The sequence below is a fragment of the Myotis brandtii genome, unplaced genomic scaffold, assembly GCF_000412655.1.
Source record: "Myotis brandtii unplaced genomic scaffold, ASM41265v1 scaffold299, whole genome shotgun sequence".
Taxonomy (NCBI): Eukaryota; Metazoa; Chordata; class Mammalia; order Chiroptera; family Vespertilionidae; genus Myotis; species Myotis brandtii.
In genome coordinates, this window is record NW_005361430.1 from 177509 (window position 1) to 191335 (window position 13827).

The following is a 13827-nucleotide window of genomic DNA, read 5'->3' on the forward strand; positions in this document are numbered from 1 at the left end:
CCTGCCCCCAGCCACGCCGCGAAGGCTTGGAGCAGGCGCCCCTCTGTGTTGATCTCTCAGTCTGCAGGCCATGCCTGCGTGTTGTTCTCTCAGGCTTGGGTCCGCGCCCAGCCCCTCCTTCTGAGCTGGTCATGACTGTTATGGATTCCCAACCTCATTTGCATATTACTTCTTTATGTATATATAGATTAGGGCAGAAAACATTTAATAATTCTTGCATAATTAGTTATTTAGTTACAATTATTTTAGTATCAGAAGGAATAACTTAAGGTACTTATGACACTACATAGCTAGAGAAACTGAGTCTGGGGATTCAGAGACGGTTAATTGGAGTAAGTGACATTTGGGTTGAAATTCATTCCTACTCCTCTTTCAGATTTCAAACCAAATGTTATGAGAACCCAGGCACAAGGTGAGTAAGATGCATCATGGTAAAAGAAACATTAAAGAAAAACTTTTATTAATCTATGTATCTCTGAAATGTAGAGAGATAAAATATATAGAATACTATGCCTAAGAAATGTAATTATAGATGTGATCAAATATCCAGTTAAAATTAAAATTTTCCTCATTGTTTCAGAATTGTTCTTATAATTGATTTGTTAACATAAGGATCTACTGAGGATTCATGCACTACATTTGGTTGAATTTTATTTTAAATCTTTTAAAATATATTTCACCACCTATTTTTTATCCTGCTTGAATTTATTCCTTAAAAAAACAACAATTTGGGTAATTTGTTCTGAAGAATTGCCCTTATTTAGGATTTTCCTGGTTACATCCCAGTGGTGTTATTTAAAATTGTTCCTCTGTCTCCTATATTTTTTGTAAAACTGGTAATTAGGTATAGAGATTTGTTCAGACTCAGGCTCAATTTGGGGGGAGCAGGAAGATTTCTTTGGTGTTGTGTATGTCTTATTGAATCAAATCAGGAAACATATAAGCCTATTTGTCTTTCCTTTTGTGATGTCAGGAACTATTGATCACCAGGGTTTCATTAGGGGTAGCAGATGAGTAATATTTTAATTTTACCATTCCTTCTTCACTTATTAACTGGAATATTTCTCTATAGAGAAACTTTATCTGATCTCTTATTCCCTCAGACTACCCTGAAGTGCCGTTCTTCCAGGGAAGGCAAGATAAATGCTTCATCCATTCTCTTCATTTACTTTCTGTTTTCAGAATAATGTATTGGTATCCTAGCATTCTCCATAGGGTTCAATTAAGTGTGTTTTTGTTGTTGTTGTTGTTTTGTTTGTTTGTTTTCTGTTCTTGTTAATATCATATGTACTTTAGATTTTTACAAATTTGATGTATTCCAGTAAAAAATATATGTATACATATATGATGTTTCCAATAATATATATTGTGTAAAATTAAAAATTTAAATACATATATAATTCTGGATATACAACACCAATATTATTACCAACAATATGATTATAGAAAACTTAATATTTATTTGTAATTATTTTTGTCCTTAGGATAATTCCCAGTCAGGATATATAGATGTGATATTGTGATTTATAATAATAAATATACTGTATATTTGGTCCCCATCCCTGTTACTGGCACAGAACTCCTAAAAGTCTTAGAATTTCCGAAGTGATAAGAGGACTAAAAATATCTTTTGTGATACTATTTGGACTTTGACCCTGGTTCCTGAAACTGAGCTTCTGAAACCCTCATAATTTCCTGGGTGGTAGGCGTGTCGTCTGTTCTAATGAGGCAACTCTGGGTAGACTTCTGGATGGTTTCTGGATGACTGTTGGTCATTGGAACAATCAAGCCATGATGAAAAGCTTGGAATTTTCAGCTCTGCTCCCCATTCGCTTGAGAGGGAGAAGGGCTAAAAGTGGAGTTAATGATCGATCATGCCAAAAGATAAAGCCTCCATAAAAATATCCCAATAGTTCAGAGAGCTTCCAAGCCTGTGAACACATCCATGTACTGGGAGGATGACACACCCCAACTCCATGGAGACAGAAGCTCCTGTACCTGGGACCCTCCTAGAATCTCTCCCTATGTATCTCTTCATCTGGATCCTTTATCATATTCTTTAAATGCTTGATGAATACAAGTGTTTTCCTGAGATCTCACAGTCTTTGTTTTAAAATTATTGTCATGAGATGAGTATGATAATGTAAAAGAACATTTGGATTCAAACTGTTTTTTGGCAGATGGAATAAATTAAGGTTACCTGCTAGATAGCTAATGCTTTTCTTGATATTTATGGAGAAAATGGCAAGGGTGCTCCTATAGCCATTTGTACTTAAAAAAAAAAAAACACCCAAAACTTAATTTCCACCCCCTTTTTTCCTTCAGTTTTAGAAACTGAAGATGGTAAAGATAGGTGGGCTTTGAACTATTTCTAGAACTGCATTTCTGTTTTCACAAAGATGTGTAAGATAAGAACAATTGTTCTCAGTTCCTCAAAGAATTGGGTTGTAACTTAAGTGACATTAAAGGTTTATCTACCAGTCCAATTATAATATAATTCCTGATTTGACTCTTTTACTCTGGGCACATAGTGTTATTTTAGCTTAGGAGAGGAGGCCTTAAAAAATTCCTATCAAAAAAAAAAAGAGAGAGAGAGAGAGAGAGAAAATTCCTATCAGATTCTGAATCATCGGCTTCAATTTTGCCAAATTTCTGACAAAAAGGTAATTAAATTCTTTCAAGTGTCTTGTCAGGTTTCAACTTGGACAAATAGTAAGTATTTCTGGAAGTACTAAATGATCAAATGGGCTCTAGATGGTGCAGTTTATTATCTTCCAGAGTCATTCCCTCCGATAGCTAAAAGAACTGACCACCTGAAAGTCCCAGGCAGGCAGAAAGCCACATCCACCCCTAGGACACAGTCAACAGAACTGGGAGAAAAAAGATAAGTAACCAATTGGTCTAGATTTGGAAAGAGAATATGTGAAACTTTATTTCTCTTTCTATCTGGGCTCAGGAGATAATCTATTTACAAAAAACTTGAGGATCCTCCCTGGTTTAAGATTCCCTTTAAACATGGCCTTTAGACTGGCCTTAGACCAAGGAAAAAATATCTGAGGAAATCACCTTTAAGAAATAACATCAGTTTTATAGTCTTTGGTTTTAGGTACCTTTTATCTTTTTAACATTTCAAGCCTTTTGCAACAAATCTTTCAATAAAGCTATATTTTCTGCTTAGCATACCTAAGTAATATTGCTTGAAGGGTGGATGGATATGCCTTCTGTTTTATAATACAGGGTGTCACCAAAAACTGTATACACACTTTAACAACTGGTAGTTCAATTTTGAAAATAAAATGTATTTTAATAAATATTGCCGCCCAAGCTGGTTTGGCTCAATGGATAGAGCATCAGCCTGTGGATTAAAAGGTCCCGGGTTTGATTCTGGTCAAGGGCACATGCCCGGGTTTTGGGGTTGACCCCCAGTAGGGGGCATGCAGGAGGCAACTGATCAATGATTCTCTCTCATCATTGATGTTTCTATTTCTCTCTCTCTCCCTCTCCCTTCCTCTATGAAATCAATAAAAGTATATTTAAAAAATAAACACTGCCTTATAATTCTTCAAAGTGTGTGTATCATTTTTTTGGGACACTGTATGTTAGACAGAGGAATGTTCCCCCAGTAAGACACAATGTCTATTTCCACAATACAATCCGGTAAAAGAGACACTTCATATAAAACCTTTTCAAAATTTACCAATTCACCTATAAACTTTGACCTTGATTTCATCAACTCTTACATTCTTACTGTAGCTTCATTAGAACTTTATCAATAAGTTTGGTTTTACAATACTGGGTAGGAGATGTGTTTCCAGCCAGCTATAATATAAGCATTCCCATAAAATGATCAAGTCAAGTTGACATAACTTCTTTACATAAAACTTGCTAAAATTCCAATTTTCATAATTTTATCAATCCTTACATTTTCATATTCTTTTAATCTAATGATAGCCTGAGTCAGGACTTCACCAATGGGTTTTGGTACAACAGTTCTTGAATGGCCACATCGAAGAGTCCTGGAAATTTCTCTTTTCTATCCCCTGATCATTTTACCCACTCTTGAGTAAAAAGACTTTGGTTCCTCAGCCAGGGATCATACCAAGGCCCTGTGGTCAATCTTTAACTTGATTAACTTGCCTAATTGTAGCCCCAAGCTATTGCTGGTCAGGTTTTCTCATTGTAATCCATCTTTCAGCTTTTTAATTTCTCCAAACTGGGATAAATAGAGCAGACTTGTTCAGGGCCCTTTAATGTTGGGGGACAAAGAAAGGGACTTTTTGGCTCACCCAATCTTAGGTAATGCTGTATTAAAACCTTCGTTTAAATCCCATTAATGTCTTTTTCCAAAATTAAATCTTTAGTATTGAAAGTATTACATGACTCCCTTTTGCCCCCATTGACCTCTTGTCTAGAAAATCTATCCAGTGGTGTGAGAGGGGTGTTAAAGTCCCCTACTCTGATTGTATTGTTGTGAATCTCTCCCTTAAAATCCTACAGAAGTTTTTTTTTATATATTTGGGTGCTCCTGTATTGGGTGCATATATATTTACCAGGGTTATATCCTCTTGTTGTATTGATCCCTTTGGTAATATGTAGTGGCCTTCATTGACTCTTATGATGGCCTTCATTTTGTAATATATGAATATTGCTACCTCAGCTTTATTTTCATTTCCATTAGTATGGAAAAGTTTTTCTATCCCTTCGCTTTCATCCTGTGAGAGTCTTTTTTTCTGAGGTGGGTCTCTTATAGACAGCATATATATGGGTTATGTTTTCTTACCCATTTAGCTCCCCTATGTCTTTTGATTAGAGCATTTAAGCCATTTACATTTAAGGTTAAGGTTATTATTGATAGGCACTTATTTGTTGCCAATTTTATTTTTTATGCCTATGTTCCTCTCTCTCTCTCTCTGTCTTCTTCTTCTTCTTCTCCTTCTTCTCCTTCTTCTTCTTCTTCTTCTTCTTCTTCTTCTTCTTCTTCTTCTTCTTCTTTTTCTTCTTCTTCTTCTTCTCCTTCTCAGTCCCTTTAGCCTTTCTTTCAGTGCTGGTTGGGTGGTGATAAACTCTTTTAGCCTTTTTTTTTGGTCTATGAAGCTCTTTATTTCTCCTTCAATTTTGAATGATAGCTTTGCTGCATAGAGTAGTCTTGGATTCAGTCCCTTGCTTTTCATTACTTTGTATACTTTATGCCAGTCCCTTCTGGCTTGAAGTGTTTCTATTGAGAAATCAGCTGACAGTCTAATGGGAGCTCCCTTGTAGGTAACTTTCTGTCTGTCTCTTGCAGCCTTTAAGATTCTTTCTCTGTCTTTAATGTTTTCCATTTTAATTATGATGTATCTAGATGTGGGTCTTTTGGGGTACATATTGATTGAGACTGTTTCTTGAATTTGAATGACTTTTTCCTTCACCAGGTTAGGGAAGTTTTCTGTCATTATTTCTTCAAACAGGCTCTTGATTCCTTGCTCAGATTCTTCTTCTTAAGGAACCATTGTCATGCAGATGTTGTTACATTTCATTAGTTCCAAAGCTTCCTTAAACTCTCCTGCTTTCTAAAATTTTTTCCAATTGCTGCTCTGAATGAATGTTCTTGTTCACTGATTCCATCCTCTGCTTCTTCTAGTCTACTGTTGATTCCTTCCAGAGTATTTTTTATTTCAGCTGTCATTCTTCATTTCCACTTGATTCTTTGTAAGGTTTCTACCATTTTTAAAAATCCTCACCCAGAGTGAGGATATTTTTTTCCATTGATTTTTAGAGAGAGTGGAAGGGAGGGGTGGAAGAGAGAGAGGAGAGAGAGAAAAACACTGATGTGAGAGATACACATCAATTGGTTGCCTCCTGCAGGCACCCCAACCAGAGCCGGGGATCAAACCTTCAACCCAGGTATCCTGTACCAGAAATTAAACCCATGGCCCTCAGGTGCACAGGCTAATTGCCTAATCACTGAGCCAAGCCTGGCCAGGGTTCTACCTCTTTATGCTGGTGTAGTTCTCATTAAGTTCCATAATGTTGTTATTAAGTTCCTTATAGTTCAGTTCCTTATAGTTCTAATAACCATTACTAATAACCATTACTTTGAATTTTTTATTTAACAAATTGTTTGCCTCCATTTAATTTAGTTCCTTTTTTGGCAATTCCTCCTTTTCTTTCATTTGTGGGTTGTTTCTTTGTCTCCCCATTTCTTAAAAAATATATTATTGATTTTAGAGAGGAAGAGAGAGGGAGAGAGAGATAGAAACATCAAAGATGAGAATTATTGATCAGCTTCCTCCTGCACACCCCACACCAGGGATCAAGCCTGCAACCTAGGCATGAGCCCTGATCTGGAAATGAACTGTGATCTTCTGGTTCATAGGTCAATGCTCAACCACCAAGCCATACTGGCTGGGCTGTCTCCCCATTTTTAATATCCCTTTGTATTTGTTTCTATGTATTAGATCAAACTGCTTATCCTCCCAGTCTTTGTAGGGTTGTCTTATGTATTAGGTGTTTTGTGAGGCCCAGGGGTGCAGTCTCTTAGATCTCCTAAGCTGAGTGCTCTGGGTGTGCCCCATGTTTGAGTTATTTGGGTTTTCCTGCTATAATTGGATTTTGAGTGTTGTTGTCCCATTTGTGGATGGGATCTCCTCTCAGGTTGGCTGACTGTGAGGCTCACCCCCAACCACGTTGTTCGAGTTGTGTAGATATTGACAGAACAGAACAAAATACAACAAAACAAAATAAGAAACAAAACAAAAACATACACAAGACCCCTGCAACAACACCAAAAGCAATCTACACTAATAAAAGAGAAAAATGGTAATTAGCGTACGACCGCTACCCTTCCCATTGGCTAATCAGCATATCCTTATGCAAATTAACTGTCAGCCAAGATGGCGGCCAGCAGCCAGGCAGCTGGAAGCGAACATGAGGCTTGCTTGCTCCAGTGACTGCAGACTCCAACGTTCCCCGCCTGACTTGCCGGCCTCTGAGTTGCAACTCTAAGCAACTATGTACTATGTTGCAAATGTAGAAGCTAAACAAAACCCCAGAAACCAGCTTTCAGCCTGCCGGGATCTCAGAGCTGAAGTTATACATTGTTTCGATTATAGAACGGCAAACAAACCAGATACGAAGCCTCAGAGCTAGAGCCAGAGCTAAAGCTGGCCCAGAATAAAATAAAAAAAAGAGAAAAAAAAGGAGCGGTTGGGAGCTTCAGTCAACAACCGCCAGCCTGAAAGCAGCCCTCAGCCCCTCACCCAGACTGGCCAGGCACCCCAGTGGGGACCCCCACCCTGAAGGGTGTGTGACCAGCTGCAAACAGCCATCATCCCCTCATCCAGGCTGGCCAGGCACCCCAGTGGGGACCCCCACCCTGAAGGGGGTGTGACCAGCTGCAAACAGCCATCATCCCCTCATCCAGGCTGGCCAGGCACCCCAGTGGGGACCCCCACCCTGAAGGGGGTGTGACCAGCTGCAAACAGCCATCATCCCCTCATCCAGGCTGGCCAGGCACCCCAGTGGGGACCCCCACCCTGAAGGGTGTGTGACCAGCTGCAAACAGCCATCATCCCCTCATCCAGGCTGGCCAGGCACCCCAGTGGGGACCCCCACCCTGAAGGGTGTGTGACCAGCTGCAAACAGCCATCATCCCCTCATCCAGGCTGGCCAGGCACCCCAGTGGGGACCCCCACCCTGAAGGGTGTGTGACCAGCTGCAAACAGCCATCATCCCCTCATCCAGGCTGGCCAGGCACCCCAGTGGGGACCCCCACCCTGAAGGGTGTGTGACCAGCTGCAAACAGCCATCATCCCCTCATCCAGGCTGGCCAGGCACCCCAGTGGGGACCCCCACCCTGAAGGGTGTGTGACCAGCTGCAAACAGCCATCATCCCCTCATCCAGGCTGGCCAGGCACCCCAGTGGGGACCCCCACCCTGAAGGGGGTGTGACCAGCTGCAAACAGCCATCATCCCCTCATCCAGGCTGGCCAGGCACCCCAGTGGGGACCCCCACCCTGAAGGGGGTGTGACCAGCTGCAAACAGCCATCATCCCCTCATCCAGGCTGGCCAGAGAATTAGAAAAGAGAGAAGAGAGTGAGAATGATAGAAAAAAAGAAAGAAAATACAAGAAGAAAAAGGGGAAGAAAAAGGAATACGAAGGGGCAGATATGTAATAAATAAAATAATAAAAAATATGGGAAGGAAAATGGTATAAAAGCAAAGAGGAAGAAAAAATTTTGAAAAGGAAAATAGAGGCGAAAGCAGATAGATACAAAATAAGAAAAGGAAAAAAGATGAGAAAGCAGGAGAAACATAAAAATAAATAGAGTAGGAAAAGGAAAGAGAAAAATTAGATATGTGAAAGAAACAAGAGACTAAAGCAGATAAAGAAGATAAATTTAAAAAGAAAAAAGGGGGGGGGGAAACAAGAAAAAAAGGTGAAGTGGCGTTCATCTCAGCAGTTTCATGCCTTCTGGGAGGTCTCTTTGGATTCCACTCTTCTGATTACTGCAGCTGACTGTTATATCCGCCAGTTCTGGGCTCCCCGGGAGGTAATTAGGTACTAACCACTTTCAGAAACTGTCCTCATTAGCTCTCAGCAGCCCGTTTGAAGCTCCAAGCAATCCACAGTTTGTGTCTGTCTCCATAGGACAGTGATGGCGAACCTTTTGAGCTCGGCGTGTCAGCATTTTGAAAAACCCTAACTTAACTCTGGTGCCGTGTCACATATAGAAATTTTTTGATATTTGCAACCATAGTAAAACAAAGACTTATATTTTTGATATTTATTTTATATATTTAAATGCCATTTAACAAAGAAAAATCAACCAAAAAAATGAGTTCGCGTGTCACCTCTGACACACATGTCATAGGTTCGCCATCACTGCCATAGGACTTGGCTAAGTGCAAGGGGGGGCAAACTGCACTGTAAGGCTGGTTTGTTAGCAGCACAGGGCCTAGGGCTTGGTCAGCAAACTTATCCAGGTTCCCCAAGCACTGCCTCTGCCCGCCTTCATCTGCCAGCCAGCTGTCAATCTTAATCACTCAAAAGTCTATTTCTGAAAGGGCTTTAGGAAGAATTGGGAGTATAGACCTCTGGGCCTCCCCTGTTGAGGGAGATGCTGTTCAGATTTCAGGGAAAGTGGTAAGTGTGTTTCCCCATCTCGGAGCTACTCCTCTGAGAGTGTCCCAGAATATTACTCTGTGCTCAGCTGGGCGGAGATCCTTGTATGCCGCCCAGTGGGAGCAGCTGGATACTTGGAGTTTCCATCAGCTCTCCTGTGCTGTGGGGGAAGCACCAGTCAGGTTCCTGGGATCATGGGGTGGATGGCCCCACCCTTATCCAGTCACTGAGGCTTCCTGAAACTGTTCAAACCCTTGAGGGCTTGGCCTCTCCTGCTGTTTCCCCTGCAAAGGTCAAGATGCAGAGTGTGGTAGGCAGGGTGCCTGAGGGTGGGGCAGGCTGTATCACCTAGGGCAGAGTTTTTTCCTTTTCCTGAGCTGTGGTTTCTGAAAGAATCCAATGCCTCTCAGGAAAAATGGCTGTTTTGGTTGGTGGGGGTATGACCAAATGCAGGACTCGTAGCTGCTGCTTTCCTTGTCTCCCTCCCCTCCCCCACGATGCTTTCTACCCTAGCACCTCGAATCCTCACTACCCTCCTTCCACCAAAGTCTTGGATAAGTAGCTGTGCTCTGGGTTTAAAAAAAAAGAAAACTGAGGCTTTCTCTCTGACAGGCTCTGGTCTACCACCTCTGATCTCCCAGGCAGGCAGAAGCCCTGCTGCCTTTCACAGCTGGATGTTACATGGGCCACTGGTCTCATCTATGGTGCTCTGGGCTGTGGAGCCCAGCCTGGGTTCCGAGCCTCAATCTTCTCAGGGAAAAGGTCTTTCTGGCCATGGAAGCTGGGTCAGCCCCTCTTTCAATCTTGCCCTTCCTACTATTCTCTAGGTGTTCTCTGTCCTTCCTTGATATAAATCTCCTCCTCAGCTGGACCTCAGTTGGTAATTCTGGGTGAATGGTCCCCAATTTAGTTATTTCCAGCCTGGCCCTGGGAGGAGATGCAAGAAAGGTCTGCCTATTCAGCCACCATCTTCTCTTGATAATCTCCTTCCATCTTGTGAAGGAACCCTGATGACTAGCCATTATAATAATTTAAAAGCTCTCTAAAATTTTTTCTTTCTTTTCAATTTAGAAGATTTTTCAATTCAAAAGACCCATCACCTTGCCTTGACAAGTAGGATTTTTTTAAAAAGTCAAATCTATTTTTTAAATTATTTTTAAAACATGTTTTATTGATTTCAGAGAGAGAGGAGAGGAGAAACATTGATTGGCTGATTCCTGCGCGCCCCCTACTGGGGATCAAGCCTGCAACTGGCTTTATCCTAATGGGGAATTAAACCATGACCTCCTGATTCATGGGACAACACTCAATCAAATGAGCCAAACCAGCGGGGGCTGATAAATAGGATCTTAATAGCAACTCAAGCCAGTAACTATGGATGCAAGGTGTATCCCCAAAACAGAGTGCTAAATGATGCAACCCGCACAAGATGAAGTTCATTTCCAGAGTTAGAAACAGTTATTGCAAAACACAGGGAATAACATGTCCCCTCTCCATTTTTGAACGGGGTGTTTAAATTCATTACACTCAGATCCACAGTCTACTAGCCTGGCTGCCAGATGCATATGCAATCTGAGTGGTGAAATACAAGAATGAGAAGCCCTGTTTTTACCATCTCTCAGAGGAAATGGATAGACACAAAAAACTGCTTTGAGAGCTTGGCATGGCTGGACAGAGAGCTAGGCAAGTACACCCTCTGGATGGTGGGGGCCAGAGAAGAAATATTTCCACTGGTCATAAAGGCCATGCTCTTAAGGACACATGACAAGATGAAAGAAGAGAAACCAGATATGAAGTACAGAATTAACAAAACCCATGAATACTTATACCAAATAACCAAGAGTCGCTAAGCTAAAGAAACTAGTTTCACAAATATTTTCTCCTGCTAATCTAAATTTAGAAGAAGAAGAAAAAAAGACTCTCATCACTCTGCTTCCACCAAACTATGCAGGTAGAGAATAATCTCTTATTATGGGCAACAACCCAAATTTAAAATCTTCTAGGTAATTAAAAGGGGCAAATGTTTATCTTGAGCCTGCAAAGCCTGTTGCCTTTTAACTCAAAATAATCTACATAGTGCAGAAGCACATCTTGAGGTGACTTGTTCTGAACCCCTACAAATTCATTTGAATTACAGTAGCTGCCTGCATGTATGGTACCTGTAATGTGTGAAACTATTCCCTCCTGTGGTTAGCAACATAACCAATAGCAGGTTTAGAAATCCTTTATGCAATTGTCTGGAATGGACTGAATAAGTATCATATCACAGTAGTTGTACAGGGGTACTAGCTATATGCCGGGAGCCAGTCCATCCTTGCTGCCGGTCCCAGTTGCTGCAGGGAAGTCAGCATTCCTCTTTTGAGTAATGTCTACCCATAGCTGGTTAACGTATCTAGCTTTGCTTTCCAAGGTACGCTGTATACATTATTAGACTACTCCTCTAACAATAGGAAAAATTAAAAATTAACAAAGGAGTTGGGAAATTATATATCAATAAAATTAATCCAATTAATGACATAATTAGTGTCTCTGAAGATAATAGGATCATAAAAAGTCTACTAGTGCTACCTACTTGGCAAAGGAAAAATGGTGTGCATAAGAGGAAATCCAGCGCTGGGTTAAAAAACTTTTTTCTTCAATTTTAAAGGGCTCATTGTTTATTAATTGACCAGATTACAAAAATAACCATGGTAGATATCTTAGTTCATTCTTCTATTAAGCCTATTGATCTGGTCTTCTCTGTTACCAGCATCTCCACCTTCTACAAAATGGGTGGTAAGAGAACATAGAGACAGAATCTAGAGACCGGACTTGGCTGGAGATTCTATACAGAACCTAGAGAGAGAATCTAGGGAGAGAACATGGCTCTTCATTCCACCTTATGGTGAAGATAACTTGAAGGGCCACAGGATGTTGTTTACTTCTTTGAAGCACTTTCCAACAGTATAGATTTCATGAATCAGATCTTCCATGCAGATGCCATATTTACCAAGACATCAAGCAATCAATGAGTTATCTGTCAGGGCAATTCGTTTTTTGTTGATTTTGCCATAACTACGCTTGTACATAATTCATTCACTGACTTCAGGTTTGGGTACCCCCTTACAATATATGGTTCCACAATCCTCAGCATGTAAATGGAAGCCTTGCTGAACTTAACAAAGGTGCCATTGAAGATCTGGAGAAGGCGAAGAAGCTACAGCACCTTTCGGACCTTTGGGCTCACACCATTGATACCTCTGATCCTGATGACAAATGCCAACTTGGATTTGGCAGGTACATAGAAGTTGCCAGCTTTTCACCCATCCTAGCCATTTGAATCTCAGTTCTGTACATCTGCCTGTATTCCTTGTGATAGTGTTTAGCTTTTTCATACATGAGCTTCCTCCTTGCCTTTCAAAGGATCTTTTGGGCAAACTTCTTTCTCAGGCACTTGATCTTCAGCTCTGTGCAATTCCTTCGCTTTTCTTGAGGGTTTCTGGCATAGCAGGAACCTTTTTTCTCTTCGGCACCCTCCATGGTTCTAGCCGGAAAAGAGCAAAACTTCTTTTTTTAAAAAATATTTTTATTGATTTTTAGAGAGAGAAAGGGAGAGGGAGAGATAGAAACATCGATGAGTGAGAAACATCAATTGGCTGACTCCTTCATGCCCCCTCCTGGGGATCAAGCCCAAACTCAACCTGGGCATGTGCCCTGACCAGGAATTGAACCAGTGACCTCTTGGTTCATGTGTCGATGCTCAAGTACTGGCCCACACCGGCTGAACAAAACTTTTAAGGATCAGGCATATAATTTGGATCACATGAACAGAGGTGAATTGGGACCTACTTCAGTTTGTAGATACTGAAACGGAAAAATTCATTTGAACAACAATCAATTAAAATGAAACAATCAAGCACTAGGTGATAGTGTAACACAAAGTAGAGAAGTCAGTTTGACTTTAATCTCAACAAAGCAAAAATAAAATAAAATTATCCACTTCTTACCCATCTCTCTCTCTTGAATTTCTGAACATTTTTACTTTCTTATAAAGAAAACAGTCTGATAGTAAGGGAGTGTCCCCTGATCTTTGATGAAAAGTTCCCCCAAAACAGAGTGATATAAACATACTTGTTATTTAAAAAGATCACTCCACCCTGGCCTGTGTGGCTCGGTGGTTGAGTGTGGACCCAAGAACCAAGAGATTGGGGTTCAATTCCTGATCAGGGCACATGCCTGGGTTTCAAGTTCAATCCCCAGGGCCTGCAGGAAGCAGTCAATCAATGATCTTTCTCTATCATTGATGTTTCTGTCTCTATCCCTATTCCTTCCTCTCTCTCTAAAAAAGTCAATAAAAACATATTAAAAAGAAAAAAGATCATTCGGGCTACTTTATGGTGAATTGAGAGGAAAGCAAGAGTGGAATTGGGAAATACCAGTTTTTCAGGTGATAATGGTGGAAACTAGGAGTTATAAACAATAGGACTTGGTGATTAATTGGGTGTCAAGGGTAAGGAACAGGAAGAGTCAAAGATAATTGTTAAATGTGGCTAGAATTTTCCACAAAGGCATTAAGCAGATATAGTGGAAAACCTCTCAGGCTTTGCAGGACAAGCACCAAAAGGAAAGTTTGTTTCGGTGTTGGCACAATAAAAAGTCAAGGCCTATAACCTGCCCATTACACCTGGGTGTAATTACATCATGTGGCTCACTGAGAGCATTTAATGGGTTCTGATACATGTGG

The 13827-nt window shown here is 40.8% G+C and overlaps 1 pseudogene; it reads right to left on the bottom strand.

Annotated features, from left to right (window-relative positions):
• Positions 1-11983: 11983 nt before the first annotated feature.
• Positions 11984-12623, bottom strand: LOC102246135 (annotated as a pseudogene).
• Between the last annotated feature and the right edge of the window lie 1204 nt (positions 12624-13827).